This window comes from Ranitomeya imitator, chromosome 3, assembly GCF_032444005.1.
Source record: "Ranitomeya imitator isolate aRanImi1 chromosome 3, aRanImi1.pri, whole genome shotgun sequence".
Classification (NCBI taxonomy): Eukaryota; Metazoa; Chordata; class Amphibia; order Anura; family Dendrobatidae; genus Ranitomeya; species Ranitomeya imitator.
Genome location: NC_091284.1, coordinates 845,584,408 through 845,601,015, shown reverse-complemented (window position 1 = coordinate 845,601,015; position 16,608 = coordinate 845,584,408). Strand labels below are relative to the sequence as shown.

The 16,608-nt window shown below is 45.3% G+C and overlaps 1 protein-coding gene across 3 annotated transcripts in view; it reads right to left on the bottom strand.

Moving 5' to 3' along the window:
• The window catches only part of LOC138671449 (zinc finger and SCAN domain-containing protein 2-like), a 112,170-nt gene that overhangs the window by 40,449 nt on the left and 55,113 nt on the right, over positions 1-16,608 (bottom strand). The window contains exon 1 of one of the 3 annotated variants that reach the window (XM_069759626.1): positions 10,381-10,433. The exons of 1 other annotated variant lie outside the window; for it this stretch is intronic. The gene's annotated coding sequence lies outside the window, so the exon portion shown is untranslated. Of the gene's footprint in view, positions 1-10,380; positions 10,434-16,608 lie in introns of those variants that run through there. One more of the 3 variants, XM_069759627.1, reaches the window with a different exon arrangement.

The following is a 16,608-nucleotide window of genomic DNA, read 5'->3' as shown; positions in this document are numbered from 1 at the left end:
TATACGACATCTCCCCCTCTATATACGACATCTCCTCTATATACGACATCTCCTCCTCTATATACGACATCTCCTCCTCTATATACGACATCTCCTCCTCTATATACGACATCTCCCCTCTATATACGACATCTCCCTCTATATACGACATCTCCTCCTCTATATACGACATCTCCTCCTCTATATACGACATCTCCTCCTCTATATACGACATCTCCTCCTCTATATACGACATCTCCCCCTCTATATACGACATCTCCTCCTCTATATACGACATCTCCTCCTCTATATACGACATCTCCTCCTCTATATACGACATCTCCTCCTCTATATACGACATCTCCTCCTCTATATACGACATCTCCCCCTCTATATACGACATCTCCTCTATATACGACATCTCCTCCTCTATATACGACATCTCCTCCTCTATATACGACATCTCCTCCTCTATATACGACATCTCCTCCTCTATATACGACATCTCCCTCCTCTATATACGACATCTCCTCCTCTATATACGACATCTCCTCCTCTATATACGACATCTCCTCTATATACGACATCTCCTCCTCTATATACGACATCTCCTCTATATACGACATCTCCTCCTCTATATACGACATCTCCTCTATATACGACATCTCCCCCTCTATATACGACATCTCCCTCTATATACGACATCTCCTCCTCTATATACGACATCTCCCCTCTATATACGACATCTCCTCCTCTATATACGACATCTCCTCCTCTATATACGACATCTCCTCTATATACGACATCTCCCCCTCTATATACGACATCTCCTCTATATACGACATCTCCCCCTCTATATACGACATCTCCTCTATATACGACATCTCCTCCTCTATATACGACATCTCCTCCTCTATATACGACATCTCCCTCTATATACGACATCTCCTCTATATACGACATCTCCCCCTCTATATACGACATCTCCTCCTCTATATACGACATCTCCTCCTCTATATACGACATCTCCTCTATATACGACATCTCCCCCTCTATATACGACATCTCCTCTATATACGACATCTCCCCCTCTATATACGACATCTCCTCTATATACGACATCTCCTCCTCTATATACGACATCTCCTCCTCTATATACGACATCTCCCTCTATATACGACATCTCCTCTATATACGACATCTCCCCTCTATATACGACATCTCCTCTATATACGACATCTCCTCCTCTATATACGACATCTCCTCTATATACGACATCTCCCCCTCTATATACGACATCTCCTCTATATACGACATCTCCCCCTCTATATACGACATCTCCTCTATATACGACATCTCCTCTATATACGACATCTCCTCCTCTATATACGACATCTCCCCTCTATATACGACATCTCCTCTATATACGACATCTCCTCTATATACGACATCTCCTCCTCTATATACGACATCTCCTCTATATACGACATCTCCTCCTCTATATACGACATCTCCCCCTCTATATACGACATCTCCCCTCTATATACGACATCTCCTCCTCTATATACGACATCTCCTCCTCTATATACGACATCTCCTCCTCTATATACGACATCTCCCCCTCTATATACGACATCTCCTCTATATACGACATCTCCCCTCTATATACGACATCTCCCCTCTATATACGACATCTCCCTCTATATACGACATCTCCTCTATATACGACATCTCCTCCTCTATATACGACATCTCCTCCTCTATATACGACATCTCCTCCTCTATATACGACATCTCCTCCTCTATATACGACATCTCCTCCCTCTATATACGACATCTCCTCCTCTATATACGACATCTCCTCCTCTATATACGACATCTCCTCCTCTATATACGACATCTCCTCCTCTATATACGACATCTCCCCCTCTATATACGACATCTCCTCTATATACGACATCTCCCCCTCTATATACGACATCTCCTCTATATACGACATCTCCTCCCTCTATATACGACATCTCCTCTATATACGACATCTCCTCCTCTATATACGACATCTCCTCCTCTATATACGACATCTCCTCTATATACGACATCTCCTCCTCTATATACGACATCTCCTCCTCTATATACGACATCTCCTCCTCTATATACGACATCTCCTCCTCTATATACGACATCTCCTCCTCTATATACGACATCTCCTCTATATACGACATCTCCTCTATATACGACATCTCCTCTATATACGACATCTCCTCTATATACGACATCTCCTCTATATACGACATCTCCCCCTCTATATACGACATCTCCCCCTCTATATACGACATCTCCTCCTCTATATACGACATCTCCTCCTCTATATACGACATCTCCTCCTCTATATACGACATCTCCTCTATATACGACATCTCCTCCTCTATATACGACATCTCCTCCTCTATATACGACATCTCCTCTATATACGACATCTCCTCCTCTATATACGACATCTCCTCCTCTATATACGACATCTCCTCCTCTATATACGACATCTCCTCCTCTATATACGACATCTCCTCCTCTATATACGACATCTCCTCTATATACGACATCTCCTCTATATACGACATCTCCTCTATATACGACATCTCCCCCTCTATATACGACATCTCCTCCTCTATATACGACATCTCCTCCTCTATATACGACATCTCCTCCTCTATATACGACATCTCCTCTATATACGACATCTCCTCCTCTATATACGACATCTCCTCCTCTATATACGACATCTCCTCTATATACGACATCTCCTCCTCTATATACGACATCTCCTCCTCTATATACGACATCTCCTCCTCTATATACGACATCTCCTCCTCTATATACGACATCTCCTCCTCTATATACGACATCTCCTCCTCTATATACGACATCTCCTCTATATACGACATCTCCCTCTATATACGACATCTCCCCCTCTATATACGACATCTCCTCCCTCTATATACGACATCTCCTCCTCTATATACGACATCTCCTCCTCTATATACGACATCTCCCTCTATATACGACATCTCCCCCTCTATATACGACATCTCCTCCTCTATATACGACATCTCCCCCTCTATATACGACATCTCCTCCTCTATATACGACATCTCCCCCTCTATATACGACATCTCCTCCTCTATATACGACATCTCCTCCTCTATATACGACATCTCCTCCTCTATATACGACATCTCCTCTATATACGACATCTCCTCCTCTATATACGACATCTCCCCCTCTATATACGACATCTCCTCCTCTATATACGACATCTCCTCCTCTATATACGACATCTCCTCCTCTATATACGACATCTCCTCCTCTATATACGACATCTCCTCCTCTATATACGACATCTCCTCCTCTATATACGACATCTCCTCCTCTATATACGACATCTCCTCCTCTATATACGACATCTCCTCCTCTATATACGACATCTCCTCCTCTATATACGACATCTCCTCCTCTATATACGACATCTCCTCCTCTATATACGACATCTCCTCCTCTATATACGACATCTCCTCCTCTATATACGACATCTCCCCCTCTATATACGACATCTCCTCCTCTATATACGACATCTCCTCTATATACGACATCTCCCCCTCTATATACGACATCTCCCCCTCTATATACGACATCTCCTCCTCTATATACGACATCTCCTCCTCTATATACGACATCTCCTCCTCTATATACGACATCTCCTCCTCTATATACGACATCTCCTCTATATACGACATCTCCCCCTCTATATACGACATCTCCTCTATATACGACATCTCCTCCTCTATATACGACATCTCCTCCTCTATATACGACATCTCCTCTATATACGACATCTCCCCCTCTATAGACGACATCTCCTCTATATACGACATCTCCTCCTCTATATACGACATCTCCTCTCCTCTATATACGACATCTCCTCCTCTATATACGACATCTCCTCCTCTATATACGACATCTCCCCCTCTATATACGACATCTCCTCCTCTATATACGACATCTCCTCCTCTATATACGACATCTCCTCTATATACGACATCTCCCCCTCTATATACGACATCTCCTCCTCTATATACGACATCTCCCCCTCTATATACGACATCTCCTCTATATACGACATCTCCCCTCTATATACGACATCTCCTCCTCTATATACGACATCTCCTCCTCTATATACGACATCTCCTCCTCTATATACGACATCTCCCCCTCTATATACGACATCTCCTCCTCTATATACGACATCTCCTCCTCTATATACGACATCTCCTCTATATACGACATCTCCTCCTCTATATACGACATCTCCTCCTCTATATACGACATCTCCTCTATATACGACATCTCCCCCTCTATATACGACATCTCCTCTATATACGACATCTCCCCCTCTATATACGACATCTCCTCTATATACGACATCTCCTCCTCTATATACGACATCTCCTCCTCTATATACGACATCTCCTCTATATACGACATCTCCCCCTCTATATACGACATCTCCTCTATATACGACATCTCCCCCTCTATATACGACATCTCCTCTATATACGACATCTCCTCCTCTATATACGACATCTCCTCCTCTATATACGACATCTCCTCCTCTATATACGACATCTCCCCCTCTATATACGACATCTCCTCTATATACGACATCTCCTCCTCTATATACGACATCTCCTCTATATACGACATCTCCCCCTCTATATACGACATCTCCTCTATATACGACATCTCCCCCTCTATATACGACATCTCCTCTATATACGACATCTCCTCTATATACGACATCTCCTCCTCTATATACGACATCTCCTCTATATACGACATCTCCTCCTCTATATACGACATCTCCCCCTCTATATACGACATCTCCTCTATATACGACATCTCCTCCTCTATATACGACATCTCCTCCTCTATATACGACATCTCCTCCTCTATATACGACATCTCCCCCTCTATATACGACATCACCTCTATATACGACATCTCCTCCTCTATATACGACATCTCCCCCTCTATATACATCTCCTCTATATACGACATCTCCTCTATATACGACATCTCCTCCTCTATATACGACATCTCCTCCTCTATATACGACATCTCCTCCTCTATATACGACATCTCCTCTATATACGACATCTCCCCCTCTATATACGACATCTCCTCCTCTATATACGACATCTCCTCCTCTATATACGACATCTCCTCCTCTATATACGACATCTCCTCCTCTATATACGACATCTCCCCCTCTATATACGACATCTCCTCTATATACGACATCTCCCCCTCTATATACGACATCTCCTCTATATACGACATCTCCCCCTCTATATACGACATCTCCTCTATATACGACATCTCCTCCTCTATATACGACATCTCCTCCTCTATATACGACATCTCCTCTATATACGACATCTCCTCCTCTATATACGACATCTCCTCCTCTATATACGACATCTCCTCCTCTATATACGACATCTCCTCCTCTATATACGACATCTCCTCTATATACGACATCTCCTCTATATACGACATCTCCTCTATATACGACATCTCCCCCTCTATATACGACATCTCCTCCTCTATATACGACATCTCCTCCTCTATATACGACATCTCCTCCTCTATATACGACATCTCCTCTATATACGACATCTCCTCCTCTATATACGACATCTCCTCCTCTATATACGACATCTCCTCCTCTATATACGACATCTCCTCCTCTATATACGACATCTCCTCCTCTATATACGACATCTCCTCCTCTATATACGACATCTCCTCCTCTATATACGACATCTCCCCTCTATATACGACATCTCCTCCTCTATATACGACATCTCCTCTATATACGACATCTCCCCCTCTATATACGACATCTCCTCCTCTATATACGACATCTCCTCTATATACGACATCTCCCCCTCTATATACGACATCTCCCCCTCTATATACGACATCTCCTCCTCTATATACGACATCTCCTCCTCTATATACGACATCTCCTCTATATACGACATCTCCCCCTCTATATACGACATCTCCTCTATATACGACATCTCCTCCTCTATATACGACATCTCCTCTATATACGACATCTCCCCCTCTATATACGACATCTCCTCTATATACGACATCTCCTCCTCTATATACGACATCTCCTCCTCTATATACGACATCTCCTCCTCTATATACGACATCTCCTCCTCTATATACGACATCTCCCCCTCTATATACGACATCTCCTCCTCTATATACGACATCTCCCCCTCTATATACGACATCTCCTCCTCTATATACGACATCTCCTCCTCTATATACGACATCTCCTCTATATACGACATCTCCCCCTCTATATACGACATCTCCTCCTCTATATACGACATCTCCCCCTCTATATACGACATCTCCCCCTCTATATACGACATCTCCTCCTCTATATACGACATCTCCTCTATATACGACATCTCCCCCTCTATATACGACATCTCCTCCTCTATATACGACATCTCCCCCTCTATATACGACATCTCTTCCTCTATATACGACATCTCCTCTATATACGACATCTCCCCCTCTATATACGACATCTCCTCCTCTATATACGACATCTCCTCCTCTATATACGACATCTCCTCCTCTATATACGACATCTCCCCCTCTATATACGACATCTCCTCCTCTATATACGACATCTCCTCCTCTATATACGACATCTCCTCTATATACGACATCTCCTCCTCTATATACGACATCTCCTCCTCTATATACGACATCTCCTCTATATACGACATCTCCCCCTCTATATACGACATCTCCCCCTCTATATACGACATCTCCCCCTCTATATACGACATCTCCCCCTCTATATACGACATCTCCTCTATATACGACATCTCCCCCTCTATATACGACATCTCCTCTATATACGACATCTCCTCCTCTATATACGACATCTCCTCCTCTATATACGACATCTCCTCTATATACGACATCTCCCCCTCTATATACGACATCTCCTCTATATACGACATCTCCCCCTCTATATACGACATCTCCTCTATATACGACATCTCCTCTATATATGACATCTCCTCTATATACGACATCTCCCCCTCTATATACGACATCTCCTCTATATACGACATCTCCTCCTCTATATACGACATCTCCTCCTCTATATACGACATCTCCTCTATATACGACATCTCCCCCTCTATATACGACATCTCCTCTATATACGACATCTCCTCCTCTATATACGACATCTCCTCTATATACGACATCTCCTCCTCTATATACGACATCTCCCCCTCTATATACGACATCTCCTCCTCTATATACGACATCTCCTCCTCTATATACATCTCCTCCTCTATATACGACATCTCCTCTATATACGACATCTCCCCCTCTATATACGACATCTCCTCCTCTATATACGACATCTCCTCCTCTATATACGACATCTCCTCCTCTATATACGACATCTCCTCCTCTATATACATCTCCTCCTCTATATACGACATCTCCTCTATATACGACATCTCCCCTCTATATACGACATCTCCTCCTCTATATACGACATCTCCCCCTCTATATACGACATCTCCCCCTCTATATACGACATCTCCTCCTCTATATACGACATCTCCTCTATATACGACATCTCCCCCTCTATATACGACATCTCCTCCTCTATATACGACATCTCCCCCTCTATATACGACATCTCCTCTATATACGACATCTCCCCCTCTATATACGACATCTCCTCCTCTATATACGACATCTCCTCCTCTATATACGACATCTCCTCCTCTATATACGACATCTCCTCCTCTATATACGACATCTCCCCCTCTATATACGACATCTCCTCCTCTATATACGACATCTCCTCCTCTATATACGACATCTCCTCTATATACGACATCTCCTCCTCTATATACGACATCTCCTCCTCTATATACGACATCTCCTCTATATACGACATCTCCCCCTCTATATACGACATCTCCCCCTCTATATACGACATCTCCTCCTCTATATACGACATCTCCCCCTCTATATACGACATCTCCTCTATATACGACATCTCCCCCTCTATATACGACATCTCCTCTATATACGACATCTCCTCCTCTATATACGACATCTCCTCCTCTATATACGACATCTCCTCTATATACGACATCTCCCCCTCTATATACGACATCTCCTCTATATACGACATCTCCCCCTCTATATACGACATCTCCTCTATATACGACATCTCCTCTATATATGACATCTCCCCCTCTATATACGACATCTCCTCTATATACGACATCTCCCCCTCTATATACGACATCTCCTCTATATACGACATCTCCTCCTCTATATACGACATCTCCTCCTCTATATACGACATCTCCTCTATATACGACATCTCCCCCTCTATATACGACATCTCCTCTATATACGACATCTCCTCCTCTATATACGACATCTCCTCCTCTATATACGACATCTCCTCTATATACGACATCTCCTCCTCTATATACGACATCTCCCCCTCTATATACGACATCTCCTCCTCTATATACGACATCTCCTCCTCTATATACGACATCTCCCCCTCTATATACGACATCTCCTCCTCTATATACGACATCTCCTCCTCTATATACGACATCTCCTCTATATACGACATCTCCTCCTCTATATACGACATCTCCTCCTCTATATACGACATCTCCTCTATATACGACATCTCCCCCTCTATATACGACATCTCCCCCTCTATATACGACATCTCCTCCTCTATATACGACATCTCCCCCTCTATATACGACATCTCCTCTATATACGACATCTCCCCCTCTATATACGACATCTCCTCTATATACGACATCTCCTCCTCTATATACGACATCTCCCCCTCTATATACGACATCTCCTCCTCTATATACGACATCTCCCCCTCTATATACGACATCTCCTCTATATACGACATCTCCTCCTCTATATACGACATCTCCTCTATATACGACATCTCCCCCTCTATATACGACATCTCCTCTATATACGACATCTCCCCCTCTATATACGACATCTCCTCTATATACGACATCTCCCCCTCTATATACGACATCTCCCCCTCTATATACGACATCTCCTCCTCTATATACGACATCTCCTCTATATACGACATCTCCTCCTCTATATACGACATCTCCCCCTCTATATACGACATCTCCTCCTCTATATACGACATCTCCTCTATATACGACATCTCCCCCCTCTATATACGACATCTCCTCCTCTATATACGACATCTCCCCCTCTATATACGACATCTCCTCTATATACGACATCTCCTCCTCTATATACGACATCTCCTCCTCTATATACGACATCTCCTCTATATACGACATCTCCCCCTCTATATACGACATCTCCTCTATATACGACATCTCCCCCTCTATATACGACATCTCCTCTATATACGACATCTCCCCCTCTATATACGACATCTCCTCTATATACGACATCTCCTCCTCTATATACGACATCTCCTCTATATACGACATCTCCTCTATATACGACATCTCCCCCTCTATATACGACATCTCCTCTATATACGACATCTCCCCCTCTATATACGACATCTCCTCTATATACGACATCTCCCCCTCTATATACGACATCTCCTCTATATACGACATCTCCTCCTCTATATACGACATCTCCTCTATATACGACATCTCCTCTATATACGACATCTCCTCCTCTATATACGACATCTCCTCCTCTATATACGACATCTCCTCCTCTATATACGACATCTCCCCCTCTATATACGACATCTCCCCCTCTATATACGACATCTCCTCCTCTATATACGACATCTCCCCCTCTATATACGACATCTCCTCTATATACGACATCTCCCCCTCTATATACGACATCTCCTCTATATACGACATCTCCTCCTCTATATACGACATCTCCCCCTCTATATACGACATCTCCTCCTCTATATACGACATCTCCCCCTCTATATACGACATCTCCTCTATATACGACATCTCCCCCTCTATATACGACATCTCCTCTATATACGACATCTCCTCTATATACGACATCTCCTCTATATACGACATCTCCTCTATATACGACATCTCCTCCTCTATATACGACATCTCCTCTATATACGACATCTCCTCCTCTATATACGACATCTCCTCCTCTATATACGACATCTCCTCCTCTATATACGACATCTTTCTATATTCAGTTCTTTCCTCATTTCTGTCAGATACATTTCTGCTTTACCTCAGTCTCTGCAGCTCTTCCCTCCTCCTCCTCCTCCTCCAGGTCATGTGACTAATCTGACATCACTTCCTCACTCTAATTTGTATAAACTTTATTTACAATGAACACAGAACAAGCTGCAGACAGAGACAGATCCCCAGTGTCACATCTCCAGTGTACGGTGTATATATATACTGTGTGTACAGAGCTGTATGATCCCCCAGTGTCACATCTCCAGTGTACGGTGTATATATATATATACGTGTGTGTACAGAGCTGTATGATCCCCCAGTGTCACATCTCCAGTGTACGGTGTATATATATATATACGTGTGTGTACAGAGCTGTATGATCCCCAGTGTCACATCTCCAGTGTACGGTGTATATACGTGTGTGTACAGAGCTGTATGATCCTCCAGTGTCACATCTCCAGTGTACGGTGTATATATATATACTGTGTGTACAGAGCTGTATGATCCACCAGTGTCACATCTCCAGTGTACGGTGTATATATACGTGTGTGTACAGAGCTGTATGATCCCCCAGTGTCACATCTCCAGTGTACGGTGTATATATATACGTGTGTGTACAGAGCTGTATGATCCTCCAGTGTCACATCTCCAGTGTACGGTGTATATACACGTGTGTGTACAGAGCTGTATGATCCTCCAGTGTCACATCTCCAGTGTACGGTGTATATATATACACGTGTGTGTACAGAGCTGTATGATCCCCCAGTGTCACATCTCCAGTGTACGGTGTATATACACGTGTGTGTACAGAGCTGTATGATCCCCCAGTGTCACATCTCCAGTGTACGGTGTATATATACGTGTGTGTACAGAGCTGTATGATCCCCCAGTGTCACATCTCCAGTGTACGGTGTATATATATATATACGTGTGTGTACAGAGCTGTATGATCCCCCAGTGTCACATCTCCAGTGTACGGTGTATATATATATATACGTGTGTGTACAGAGCTGTATGATCCCCCAGTGTCACATCTCCAGTGTACGGTGTATATATACACGTGTGTGTACAGAGCTGTATGATCCTCCAGTCTCACATCTCCAGTGTACGGTGTATATATACGTGTGTGTACAGAGCTGTATGATCCTCCAGTGTCACATCTCCAGTGTACGGTGTATATATATACACGTGTGTGTACAGAGCTGTATGATCCTCCAGTGTCACATCTCCAGTGTACGGTGTATATATATACACGTGTGTGTACAGAGCTGTATGATCCCCCAGTGTCACATCTCCAGTGTACGGTGTATATATACGTGTGTGTACAGAGCTGTATGATCCTCCAGTGTCACATCTCCAGTGTACGGTGTATATATATACACGTGTGTGTACAGAGCTGTATGATCCCCCAGTGTCACATCTCCAGTGTACGGTGTATATACACGTGTGTGTACAGAGCTGTATGATCCCCAGTGTCACATCTCCAGTGTACGGTGTATATATACGTGTGTGTACAGAGCTGTATGATCCTCCAGTGTCACATCTCCAGTGTACGGTGTATATATACACGTGTGTGTACAGAGCTGTATGATCCCCCAGTGTCACATCTCCAGTGTACGGTGTATATATATACGTGTGTGTACAGAGCTGTATGATCCTCCAGTGTCACATCTCCAGTGTACGGTGTATATATACACGTGTGTGTACAGAGCTGTATGATCCCCCAGTGTCACATCTCCAGTGTACGGTGTATATATATACGTGTGTGTACAGAGCTGTATGATCCCCCAGTGTCACATCTCCAGTGTACGGTGTATATATACACGTGTGTGTACAGAGCTGTATGATCCTCCAGTGTCACATCTCCAGTGTACGGTGTATATATATACACGTGTGTGTACAGAGCTGTATGATCCTCCAGTGTCACATCTCCAGTGTACGGTGTATATATACACGTGTGTGTACAGAGCTGTATGATCCCCCAGTGTCACATCTCCAGTGTACGGTGTATATATATACGTGTGTGTACAGAGCTGTATGATCCTCCAGTGTCACATCTCCAGTGTACGGTGTATATATATACACGTGTGTGTACAGAGCTGTATGATCCTCCAGTGTCACATCTCCAGTGTACGGTGTATATATATACGTGTGTACAGAGCTGTATGATCCTCCAGTGTCACATCTCCAGTGTACGGTGTATATATATATACACGTGTGTGTACAGAGCTGTATGATCCTCCAGTGTCACATCTCCAGTGTACGGTGTATATATACGTGTGTGTACAGAGCTGTATGATCCTCCAGTGTCACCATCTCCAGTGTACGGTGTATATATATACACGTGTGTGTACAGAGCTGTATGATCCTCCAGTGTCACATCTCCAGTGTACGGTGTATATATACACGTGTGTGTACAGAGCTGTATGATCCCCAGTGTCACGATTCCCCTGACCGCTGGCACCACTGGGTCAGGATTCACACCGTGACCGTCACCCCTACGTCACGGATCAGGGTGACTTTAGGCCAACAGACGGCTATCACATGTGCAGGGGGGCTTATCTTAGTTATCCCTCCACTGCTAACAATGTGATGAAAAACCACACACAAGGCTATTGACCTCTTAGTTTACAGCAGGGGCTTATTTTAGGTATCCCACTGCTTTTCTATATACCACGAACTGCAGGGATTTATGTATATCCCGCTTACAGTTCCTCTTAACACTTGCAGCTCTCTGGCGCCCCCTTACTCTCAGGTCAGATTAGGTACTGCACCCTGGGTAATTAGTCGCCAGAAAGGCTGCCTGCTATGTACTGGCTATTGGGCACGCTGCAGCGACGCGATAACTACTCCCACTCAGGCAGGAACAATAATTATCAAACCCGCAGTTGCTTCAGCAGAATCCAACCGTCAGCACACTTTCGCTGCCACCAGCTTCGATTAAACGGGTCCGAAGCTAACCCAACTCAACAGTAACAGTAGCGTATTTTCCCTTCAAGAGACTTAGGGTACGGTTTAGAGCAGGAGAACGAACTAATATATAATAGTATATCCCATTAAAAATAATTAGGCAATGCTTTATGAAAAAATAGTTTATAAAGAGGTTATAAATGAGACAATTGCAAATATGTACAAGGGTAATTATAACATAAAGGGAATAAATGAGAAAAGATAACACTCACATATTAAAAGCATTGCAGGCATCCAGGCTAGTGCAGTTTCCATACATCCCAGTCCATGGGATGTACCAGCTCTTCCAGGACAATAGGACAAAGCAGTCCAGAAGGAGAAATCAGCAAAAAGTGACTCCTCAGAGCCTGCCAGACACTTAAAACATTAAGGCTGTGACATCACAGAAAGGCTGGCTTATCCAGACCCTCCTCTCTCTACATTCTGCCTAAACTTTAAACTATTCTCTCTGATTTCTATAACTTCACTACAAAACATGTCAGCGTCCTAAAAAGCTCATCATTCATCTCAGATTAACGTGAGCATTCTAATGAGATCAAATATGTCCTATCTGGGATACATATTTACAGAGAAAACCCTACTTCTTTACCAGATGGAGTTAGAAACTCGTGTTTCATGAGATGTGTAGCTACACCGAGTGGGACTACGAATATATATTTTCGTATTTCTAGCTTAAATCGTTTGCCTAATATCTAACAAAAACTAAACAAAGAATCTTTCATGGATTTTTGGAGCCATTTTTCCTGTTCTAGCTGGACAAGAGCTTACACAGGAAATGCCAGTCGTAAATTCCGTTCGGCCATAAAACTTCTAACCCCCACACTCTCTGAGAAGGAAAGCCAGGAATTTGCAGCTACAACTGTTACTCCAAGAAGGGGGGGCTTAGCCCACACAGGCTAGAGAACTACTTATGATATTTCATACCATATCGTGACACCTCCCCCTTTTGGTGTGCGCTAGGGAGGCAGTACCCCACGGTATGCCTCCATGGGCACCTCAGTAGGTTCACCCTGGCGGGAGAGTCCATCTGCATTCCCATGCTCTTTGCCCGTTTTATGTTCAATGGTGAAGTCAAACTGCTGAAGGGCAAGGCTCCAGCGTAGCAACCTGCCGTTGGTTCCACACATGGCGTTTAGCCAGCGCAGAGGGTTGTGGTCGGTCACCACAGTGAAGGTGTGACCGTACAAGTAGGGCTGCAAGCGCTGCAGGGCCCAGACTATGGCCAGGCACTCCTTCTCGATGGTGGAGTAGGCCACTTCCCTCGGCAAGAGTTTCCGACTCAGGTATAACACGGGGTGCTCTTGGTCCTCCGAGTCAACCTGGCTGAGTACAGCACCAAGGCCAAACTCGCTGGCGTCGGTCTGCACCAAGAACGGTCGACTGCTGTCGACTGCTTTCAACACAGGGGCGTTGCACAGTGCGGTTTTCAACGCCTTGAAAGCCCCCTCACAGCCATCTGTCCAGTTGACGATGTGGGGTAGCTTCTTCCTGGTGAGGTCCGTCAAAGGTTTTGCCAGGCTACTATAGTGCGGTACGAAGCGCCTATAGTACCCTGCAGTGCCCAAGAAGGACATCACCTGTTTCTTGGTCACGGGAGTGGGCCAGTTCACGATCGCGCCCACTTTCTCCGGCTCTGGCTTCAGGGTGCCTCCGCCTACCCGGTGTCCTAGGTAGTGAACCTCCCTCTTGCCCATCTGACACTTCCCCGGCTTGATAGTCAGTCCTGCTTGGTGAATCCGCCTGAGCACCTCCTCGAGATGCTGCAGGTGTTCCTTCCAGGAGGGACTGAAGATGGCAATGTCATCCAAGTACGCCACGGCGTACGTCTCCAGTCCCTGAAGCAGGCGGTTGACCATCCGCTGGAAAGTGGCAGGGGCATTCTTCATGCCGAAGGGCATGACCGTGGACTCGTACAGTCCAAAGGGTGTGATAAAGGCGGACTTCTCCTGCGCCTCAGGGGAATCTGCCAGTATCCTCGACTCAGATCCATTATTGTCAGGTATTTTGCGCCAGCTAACTTCTCAAGCAGCTCCTCGATGCGCGGCATTGGGTGCGCATCCGAGGCTGTGATGGCGTTGAGCCCCCTGTAGTCCACGCAGAACCGTGTGGTCCGGTCCTTCTTTGGCACGAGGACTACAGGCGATGCCCACGCGCTCTTTGACCGTCGAATCACCCCCAGCTGTAACATCTCATCGATCTCTTGGCGCATAGTCTGCTGCACCTGGTCAGAGATTCGATAGGGTGTTCGCCGTAGTGGGGCGTGATTCCCGGTGTCCACCTCGTGGACGGCTAACTCAGTCCTCCCAGGTCGGTTGGAGAACACGACCCGGAAAGGTTCCAGTGTGGTTTGCAACTGTACCCGCTGGGGTTCAGTTAACGAGGCGCTTACCTCCACATCCTCGATGGACCCATTGGCCTTGGCTTGGGCCAGCATGTCCAGGAGGGTGTCTTCCTCACCGTCTTCGGGCAAGCTGCAGACCGGGAGGACGAAAGGTTCACGTTCGTGATGAGCCTTCATCATGTTGACGTGAAAGGCCTTTCGCCTACCCCGAGCGTGGTCAAGCGTGACCACGTACGTGACCGGGTTGAGCTGTTGGTGGACGACGTACGGGCCCTCCCAGGCTGCCTGAAGCTTATCCGTTGGTACAGGGACCAGCACCCACACCTTTTGACCCACGTGGTAGGTCCGCTCCCGGGCGTTCTGGTCGTACCAGTGCTTCTGATCAGCCTGAGCCTGCGTCATGTTGTCATGCACCAACTGCGTCAGGGTCTGCATCTTGTCACGGAAGTGCATGACATACTCCACTAGGGACACTTCAGAAGGGTTCGGCTCCTCTTCCCAGGATTCTCTTACCAACCCAAGGGGTCCCCGGACTCGCCTGCCGTACAGGAGCTCGAAGGGGGAGAACCCCGTCGAGGCCTGCGGAACCTCTCGGTAAGCGAACAGCAGGTGTGGGAGGTACCGCTCCCAGTCGCGCCCTTGAGTCTCAACCAGCATGCGTAGCATCTGTTTGAGGGTACCATTGAAGCGTTCACACAAGCCATTGGTCTGTGGGTGGTACGCACTCGATACCAGGTGCTTCACCTGCATTTTCTTACAGAGAGCCTCCATTAGGCGAGACATAAATTGGGTCCCTTGATCAGTAAGCATTTCCCTGGGAAATCCTACACGTGAAAAGATGGCCAACAGGGCATCCGCCACCTTATCTGCCCTAGTTGACGACAGAGCTACTGCCTCTGGGTACCGGGTAGCATAGTCTACCACAGTAAGGATGTATTGCTTTCCAGAGCTGCTGGGGACGGCCAG